Source organism: Piliocolobus tephrosceles, unplaced genomic scaffold, assembly GCF_002776525.5.
Source record: "Piliocolobus tephrosceles isolate RC106 unplaced genomic scaffold, ASM277652v3 unscaffolded_31511, whole genome shotgun sequence".
NCBI lineage: Eukaryota > Metazoa > Chordata > Mammalia > Primates > Cercopithecidae > Piliocolobus > Piliocolobus tephrosceles.
Window position 1 is genome coordinate 1 of NW_022314879.1, and position 9,548 is coordinate 9,548.

The 9,548-nt window shown below is 47.1% G+C and overlaps 1 long non-coding RNA gene across 1 annotated transcript; it reads right to left on the reverse strand.

Annotated features, from left to right (window-relative positions):
• Window positions 1-32: 32 nt before the first annotated feature.
• LOC113222494 lies at window positions 33-9,497 on the reverse strand. Its single transcript, XR_003308417.2, has 3 exons — window positions 9,364-9,497; window positions 4,080-4,198; window positions 33-162 (listed from the first exon to the last, which is right to left on the reverse strand). It is a non-coding gene; the product is annotated as an uncharacterized LOC113222494 (long non-coding RNA).
• Window positions 9,498-9,548: the final 51 nt, after the last annotated feature.

The following is a 9,548-nucleotide window of genomic DNA, read 5'->3' on the forward strand; positions in this document are numbered from 1 at the left end:
GACAGGTCCAGGGGGCCTGTGTCCCCGCTGAAGGGCTCTTCTTTATCGACAAGTTTTTGATTACCGACTCAGTATTCTTCCCAGTTCCAGGTCTGTTGTTTCCTTCCTCATGACTCATAGCTGGTGGACTGCATGTTTCTTTTTTTGTTTATACTTTAAGTTCTGGGATACATGTACGAACGCCCAAGTGCAAAAAAGAAAAGAAAGTTCAAATTCCTACAGTCAGAAATAAAAGTGCATACATTACTACCTTTTTTTTTTTTTTCTTTTTGAGACGGAGTCTTGCTCTGTCACCGAGGTTGGAATGCAGTGGTGCGATCTCAGCTCACTGCAGCCTCTGCCTCCCGGGTTCACACCATTCTCCTGCCTCAGTCTCCAGAGTAGCTGGGACTACAGGTGCCCGCCACCTCTCCTGGCTAATTTTTTGTATTTTTAGTACAGACAGGGTTTCACCATGTTAGCCTGGTCTCGATCTCCTGACCTTGTGATCCACCCACCTCAGCCTCCCAAAATGCTGGGATTACAGGCGTGAGCCACTGTGCCCGGCCCTACATTTTTTTTTTTTTTTTCTGACATGGTATCACTGTTGACCAGGCTGGAGCACATGCACAGCCTGCTGAGTAGCTGGGACAACAAGCATACACCACCATGCCTGGCTAGTTTTTGTCTGTTTGTTATTTTTTGTTAGAGACAGGGTTTCACCATGTTGTTCAGGCTGGTCTCAAACACTGGGTTCACGTGATTCAGCCTCCCAAAGTGCTACAACTACAGGCATGAGCCACTGAGCCCTGCCTCAATACTGATTTTATAAAAATTTAAAATATTTTAAGAGAATGCTATAAACATTTGTATGCCAACAAGTTGGTTAGCCCAGATAAAATGAACCAGTTCCTTAGAAACATACAGTCTACCCATTTATCCGGCCAAGAAACATATGAAAAAAAGCTCATCATCACTGGTCATTAGAGAAATGCAAACCAAAACCACAATGAGATACCATCTCACGCCAGTTAGAATGGCAATCATTAAAAAGTCAGGAAACAACAGATGCTAGAGAGGATGTGGAGAAACAGGAACGCTTTTACACTGTTGGTGGGAGTGTATATAAGTTCAATCATTGTGGAAGACAGTGTGGCAATTCCTCAAGGATCTAGAACCAGAAATACAGTTTGACCCAGCAATTCCATTATCGGGTATATACCCAGAGGATTATAAATCATTCTACTATAAAGACACATGCACACGTATTTTTATTGTGGTACTGTTCACAACAGCGAAGACTTGGAACCAAACCGAGTGACCATCAATGATAGACTGGATAAAGAAAATGTGGCACATATACACCATGGAATACTATGCAGCCATAAAAAGGATGAGTTCATGTCCTTTGCAGGGACATGGATGAAGCTGGGAACCACCATTCTCGGCAAACTATCACAAGAACAGAAAACCAAACACCACATGTTCACACTCATAAGGGGAGTTGAACAATGAGAATACATGAACACCAAACATCATACATGGGGGCCTGTCAGAGGATTGGGGGTTGGGAGAGGGATAGCATTAGGAGAAATACCTAATGTAGATGATGGGTTGATGATGGGCGCAGCAAACCATGGCAAGCGTATACGTATGTAACAAACATGCATGTTCTGCACATGTATCCCAGAACTTAAAGTATAATTTTAAAAAAATTAAAAAAAGAAATTGCCCTGAAAGCACTTAAAACTGGATGATGACCTTTCTTTCTTTGTATTAGAGAGTATAATAGAACTAAGAAATCTCAACCAGGTGTGGTGGCTCACGCCTGTAATCTCAGCACTTTGGGAGGCCAAGGCAGGAGGATCACTTGAGCCAGAGGTTCTAGACCAGCCTGGGTAACATGGTGAGACTCCTATCTCTACAAAAAATAGAAAAAATTCATTGGGCATACTGGCATGTGCCTGTGGTCCCAGCTTCTCGGGAGGCTGAGGTGACAGAATCATCTGAGCCCATGAAGTTAAGGTTACAGTGAGCCATGATTATGCCACTGCACTCCAGCAGCAGTGGGCGACAGAGACCCAGTCTCAAACAAAACAAAGCAAAACAAACAAGAAACCAGAAAAAAAGAGATAAAGAAGACATCTATTAATCAAGACCGAAGTCCTAAAAAAGAAATAACATTTAATCAGACTGAAGTCCTAAAAAAGAAATAACATTTAAAAAGCAGACATCTAGAGTTGTAATAAATCATATCCTACGTGTTTTAGCCAAGCCTAGAATTCATATTAACACAAAAATATTACTGATAGCTGTTCTACACTTTTTTGTAGCCCTTGTTAACACTAAGAATGTATGTATTTTGAACCTGTTGTTGGCTGACCAAATGTGTGAACCCCACAGGTTTATAGTCTGTTGAAAGAATATACCTCAAATATAGTCACTGTCTCATATTTTCTTTTTTTTTCATCTCAAGTTTGGAAATGTTTGAAAATGCACATGTATAATGAGAATTGTAGTCTCTTTCTTCTCAGAAAGGAAATCACAAATAATTTATATAGAATCTGAATATTTCCACTTATTGACGTACTACAACTCAGATACACTTCCTTTGCGTTAATCTTTGGATGACGTAAAATCAAATTTGCTTCCTTGCCAGGTTTGGTGGCTCACACCTGCTATCCCAGCACTTTGGGAGGCCAAGGTGGAAAGATTGCTTAAGACCAGTTCTGGCAATATAGTAAGACCCTCATCTCTACAAAATAGTTTAAAAATTAACCATCTTGGTAGCACACACTGGTAGTACCAGCTACTGGGGAGGCTGATGCAGGAGGATGGCTTCAGCCCAGGATTTTAAGGTTACAGTGAGCCGTAATTGTACCACTGCACTCCAGCCTGGGCAACAGAGCAAGATCCCATCTCAAGAAAAAAAATTTGCTTCCTTAAATTATATTATTGTTTTAGATGACCTCCAGAGAATCATGAAACTGCAAGGAGGATGAAAAGCAAGAGGAAATATGAAGGAAACCAGATTGATTAAATTATATATGGATCAATAGTAATTATTTGTTGTTTTTTTTTTTGGTAAATATTTTTCATATTTCATATCCAAAATGTAGGCCACACACTTTGGGAGCCTGAGGTGGGTGGATCACTTGAGGCCAGGTGTTCGAGACCAGCCCAGCCAACATGTTGAAACCCCCTCTCCACTAAAAATACAAAAATTAGCCAGGTGTGGTGGCACACGCCTGTAATTCCAGCTTTGTGGGAGGGAGAGGCACGAGAAACGCTTGAACCCGGGAGGTGGAGGGTGCAGTGAGCTAAGATCACACCACTGCACTCTAGCCTGGGTGACCGAGTGAGACTCTGTCTCAAAAAAAAAAAAAACAAAACAAAACAAAACAAAACAAAAACAGAACAAAATGTAGGCCACAGATACAGCTCTCAACTATCTAACTCTTTTAAGACCACATCAGGCCTGGCGCGGTGGCTCAAGGCTGCAATCCCAGCACTTTGGGAGGCCGAGATAGGCGGATCACGAGGTCAGGAGATCAAGACCATCCTGGCCAACACGGTGAAACTCCGTCTCTACTAAAAAATACAAAAAACTAGCCAGGCGAGGTGGCGAGCGCCTGTAGTCTCAGCTACTCGGGAGGCTGAGGCAGGAGAATGGCGTAAACCCGGGAGGCGGAGCTTGCAGTGAGCTGAGATCCAGCCGCTGCACTTCAGCCTGGGCGACAGAGCGAGACTCCGTCTCAAAAAAAAAAAAAGAAAAAAGGAAAAAAAAGACCACATCAATACAAATAAGAATAGTAGCAGATTCTGTTACAAGTGTTTATAAATTGTCAGGGGAGAACAAAAGAGAAAGGATCTGCCTTCGGGCAAAAGGAAAGGCTCCTACAGGAAGAAACACTTCATCAGGGCATTGGGTGCAGGGGAGCTTAGCCATTTAGCCATGTCATTCAGGGATAAAGGTTTCCAGGGAGCAGGAAGGAGGAAACTTTGCCTTTGAATTTAAACTAGTATAATTTGTAATAATCTTGTGGGGAGCAGGTAGTCAGGATATCCTCAGCTATTAAAAAACAAAAATGATGACTAACCTGAGTGGTCATGAGATGCCAGGGGTCCATGTCTTTTGGTGGGCATTTCAGAAAGTAGAATGGGAACAGAAAGCTTGAATCCGGACCAGGTCTCTTCGTAAACTTCCACACAGCGTTACCTGGAGAGAGAAGAGGGAGGCAGCTGAGAGAAAACCCCAGGTAGTTTCACTATCACTTCACTCATCAAATGTGGTTAAATATGTCTGCAAGAGTCATGCAAAAACTAAAACCTGTTCACACTTCACAGATTAAGCACAAGCTATTTACAAATATAGGGAGTAATATTAATGAAATTAAATGTACAGGAATGATTTTGTCTGAAAGCAAAGAAAAAATTATAAATATTGGCCACGGGTAATGTCCTTGAGATTTTTAGATACAGCTAACCCTTAAACAACGTGAGCTTTAGAGGCACTGAGCCCCCGGCAGTCCAATATCTGTGCATAACTTTTGACTTCCCAATAATAAGGATGAATAGCCCATTGTTGATTGGAAGCCTTACCATAATATCAAGTCAGTTAACACGTATTTCGTATATGTGTTACATACTGTGTTCTTACAATAAAGTAAGCTAGACAAAAGAAAATGTTCTTAAGAAAATCATAATGAAGAAAAAATATATTTACAGTTTATTATGTGGAAGTGAATTCAACACCTCTTCTAAACGTGTATCTTCACAAGAGTAAGTCCTTTTTAATAAACGACTAGTCTAATGAATGTGGATTTCTCTGAGGAAGTTTGACTAATTTTCTTAATCAAACTATGAGTTTTTATTTTCATGATCAAAAACAATTTGAAATTAGCTCCATTCATAACAATTAATTTTGATGCCAAATATTTTGTTTGAATAGTTTCAATCCCGATCCCAAATCTTATCAACACCCACCATATACAAAGACCTAATTTAGAATTATGTGGCTATATTTGTCCGTATCAACTTTGAAAACCTTTCAGTGAGGATGATCTCCTTTGTGGCAATCTGCTTATGACTTCAGTAAAAATCTAATATATGGCATAATTAAATCAAAATCTGATTGGATTAAGAATGATAAACAGGATGTGAATAAGGTGGGAGGAGGGATATTCTACACAAAAACCCCTTGTAAGTGGAGCTCCCTCCAACTGAGTTGTCAGTGGAAGCAGTTGGAGGCCAGGGTCTCCCTAGGGTCTCACCTAGCAGAGCAGAGGTGAGAATAAATTAAGAACAAAATTAAAATTTTAATACAGAAAATGTTATTTCAGCATGAAATCCATTTTAGAATTGTTTTTAAGAGATAAGGTCTCCCTCCATCACCCAGGCTGGAGGGCAGTGGCACGATCACAGTTCACTGTAGCTTCAACCTCTTGGGCTCAGGTGATCCTCCTGACTTAGCCTCCCAGGGAGCTGGACTATGGGCACATGCCACTGCACCCAGCCAACCTTTAAAAGTTCTTGGCTGGGCGTGGTAGCTCCTGCCTGTAATCCCAGCACTTTGGGAGGCCAAGGGAGGTGGGTCACGAGGTCAGGAGATCAAGAGCATCCTGGCTAACACGGTGAAACCCTGTCTCTACTAAAAATACAAAAAAATTAGCCAGGCGTGGTGGCGGGCGCCTATAGTCCCAGCTACTCGGGAGGCTGAGGCAGGAGAACGGTGTGAACCTGGGAGGCAGAGGTTGCAGTGAGCCAAGATTACGCCACTGCCCTCCAGCCTGGCCGACAGAACGAGACTCCATCTCAAAAAAAAAAAAAAAAAAAAAAAAGCAAAAATAAAAGATCTTAACAACATCATTTACATTCTCTATTTCTAATTACATTTTCCAAATCCATTGTGCATTTTACACTGAAAGCACATCGCAATTCTATATGCCCCATTTCAGGTGCTCAAGGGCCACATGTGGCAGGACAGTCCAGTATAGACACTTTTACGACATCAGTTTCCCAAAGAAAGAATCAAGTCCTGGCCAGGCGCGGTGGCTCATGCCTGTAATCCCAGCACTTTAGGAGGCTGAGGGTGGCAGATCACGAGGTCAGGAGATCGAGACCGTCCTCGCCAACACGGTGAAACCCTGTCTCTACTAAAAATACAAAAAAGTAGTCGGGCGTGGTGGCGGGCGCCTGTAAGTCCCAGCTACTCAGGAGGCTGAAGCAGGAGAATGGCGTGAACCCGGGAGGCGGAGCCAGTGAGCCGCACTGCAATGGTGGACGATGACCACAGCAGACAGTGCTACTTTGTGGCCATCTTGCTGACATCACGCAGAAGGTGCACCCCTTCATCTAGTTCCTCATCAGCTACCCACTGACTGCATGCAGGCTCTGGCCGTGCCCAAGTCCACAGGTGGGGTGGTGGTCTTTGTCGTCAGCTCGCTGTTCTGAACCAGTGTTCCCCCACACGGCGTAGCTCTCAACAGCCTCACCACAGGCACCACGGCTTTCCCACTGCACACCCAGGTGGCTGTGCAGATCATCCTGGACTACGCCCAGGCCACCTTCATCTCCTATGACAAGATGGTCATCTCCTTCAAGCACGGCAAGATCTAAGTGCTGACCCTCATCACCGATGGCACGTGCAGCATCCAAGCGTTCCACTTTTGACAAGGTGGTCACCAGCGTCCTCACCACCAGCATGGTCACCATGGAGCCTGCGAACCTGTTCCTGGGTTCTCACCTGGTGAAGCACGGACTCCACCCAGACACACCCTGGGGCTCTGCCGTCGCCCTGTCCCCACCAGCCCGACCACAGGACCCTTCACATTGGCTGGGTTCTTGGGGCTGCTCCCCCAGACTTCAGGTCACCGCAGCCCCCATGCCCACCCCAGCAGCCTCTGATGACCCTGGACTTCACCTGGTGGCCCTGGAGTTCTCTGCACCCCCGTTTCCTCCCCGCTAGTCACCTCCTGTGTCTAACGTGCCATTCCTCAAATGAAGGTGGGAGGCCGACCCGTGAACAGAGAGACACTGGGCCCCAGAGGCGACAGGGCTCCAGGGACAGTCACATCTCTGCCCTAAGAGACCCTCTCCTTTCTGGTAACTGTCCTGGGAGGGCTGGGCCCTCGGGCCTCACCCAGTCTCACCCATCCCTCTGTGTCCCCATGTCCTCACGACCCAGCACAGGCCACAGAGCTGCAGTCTAGACCCAGAACCCTCTCTGTGCCCTCCATTGGTCTCTCCTCAAGGTGACCCCTGCGTCCCCAGGCCCCCGTGTGGCCCTCCCATGCTGGATGGGCATGCAGTCCTCAGCCAAGACCCTGGGGTCCCGGGGACTGTCTCTAAGGCCACTGCAGGGTGCCTCATCAGAACTGGCCCCTGTCCCTCACTGAGACATCTGCCCTGGGAGAGAGGAGGAGCCCTGATCCTGCTCAATCCCAGTACAGGCCCCAGGACCAGGCTGACACCCAGGCTGGAGTGAAACGTGATTTTCTTGGCTCACCGCAACCTCTGCTTTCCGGGTTCAAGCGATTCTCCTGCCTCAGCCTCCTGAGCAGCTGGGATTACAAGTGCACGTGACCCCTTGCCTGGCTAATTTTTTTTTTTTTTCTTGAGACGGAATCTCGCTCTGTCGCCTGGGCTGGAGTGCAGTGGCCAGATCTCAGCTCACTGCAAGCTCCGCCTCCCAGGTTTACACCATTCTCCTGCCTCAGCCTTCCGTGTAGCAGGGACTACAGGTGCCCGCCACCTCGCCCAGCTAGTTTTTTGTATTTTTTAGTAGAGACGGGGTTTCACCGTGTTAGCCAGGATGGTCTCGATCTCCTGACCTCGTGATCTGCCCGTCTCGGCCTCCCAAAGTGCTGGGATTACAGGCTTGAGCCACCGAGCCCGGCCTTGCCTGGCTAATTTTTAGTATTTTTAGTAGAGATGAGGTTTCACCATGTTGGCCAGGCTGGTCTCAAACTCCTGACCTCAGGTGATCTGCCCACCTCAGTCTCCCAAAGTGCTGCGATTACAGGCATGAGCCACTATGTCTGGCCAGGGATGCTTTTTGAACCCACCTGATAGGACTACTATCCCCTGAAACGGGATTGTTCTGAGGAGCAAATGAGCTGATTACATGTACAAGTGTGGCCTGGTGCAGGAAGAGTTCCATAAATACCAATGATTATGGTGAGATTAATTATCCTAAGGCCAAGATCCCCCAGTGGATGCACAGAGCCCCAGAGATCACTCTGCTCTCCATCAGAAACTGTGCCATCCAAGGCTACTGGGAAGAGAATAAGAGCAGCTAAGTAAGGGAGACTTCTCAGAGCTGCACTGGTGCCCAAGCCACTGAGGGCAGGTCAGGTGGAGGGAGGCAGGAAAACACACTTCTCTACAGCATGGTGACACACACGCCACTCTGCCCAACCCCTGCAGCCATCCCTGACTCATCTCCTCAACCCCGAGCTTGAGCCCAGCACCCTCAGCTAAGACTCGGGAGGATGGGGCTGGAGGCTGGATATGGCGTCCCTCTTCAGACCCTGCCCAGAAGGCAGTGGGCACCCACAGCCAGATGGGGAGAAGCGACTTCCTCAGGCAGAGAAAGGCACAGGGTAAGGAAGCCTGGAGAGAGGGCAGAACAGGGCATGGCAGAAGACACAAGAGAACCTCAGTGGAGGCAGGAAAAAGTATCACCTGCCATGCAGATGGGCACACTCTCAAGAACCCTGAAGAGCACTCAGTAGGGGGCTGGCACACATATCCAGAGAAAAGTACCCATGAACAAGCTACAGCACCCAACAGTGCACACACAGAGACGTGCTCAGGACAACCACACATAGCCACCCAGAGACATCCAGACACAGCAATGCAACAAGAAGCCACCCGGAGCCACGCACACATGCCATGCACAGATGTGTACCTAGGCACAGGCACACCTCAATGTTCCCAGCTGCCTGTCACTCCCTGTCTCTCCCCTCTTGCTCACCACCAGCCATCTGATCAGCAGGGCCCTGGTTGTGCCAAGGTCCTCCCAGGTGCCCACTCCTGCTCCCACCTGCTGATCCAGGCCTGGGAGAGGCCAGCCAGCAGCCCCAGCATGGTCCAAGGAGAAGACCAGTAATCATGAATCTGAACCAGGGAAACGAGTGGATACAAGCTGGCCTTGAGAGCAAGCCACAAGTCCAGAACCAGAGTGTGGGCAGGGCCAGGGACTCAGCATCACCTTGTCTAGGGCCAATTCCCCCAAAACAGAAGCTTGCCTTGGCATCACACCTGCCTTGGGTGACCCTGTGTCCGCTTCGGATTGTGAGCAGGTGAACAGGAATGCCCTTATAACCATCTGGAAGCCCTGAAGGGTTGCAACAAATAGAGAAGCAAAAACACAAAACATACCCAGAAAACTGCAGCATGTCAGGGTGAGATCAGCCAAGAGGCAGAACTTCCTACTGGACAGGCACCAAAGCAGTGAAAGAGACTGCAGTGAACCGAGATCACACCACTGCATTCCAGCACAGGCGACAGAGTGAGACCCCCATCTAAAAAAAAGAAAACAAAAATACCGTGTTAACAATTAAAAC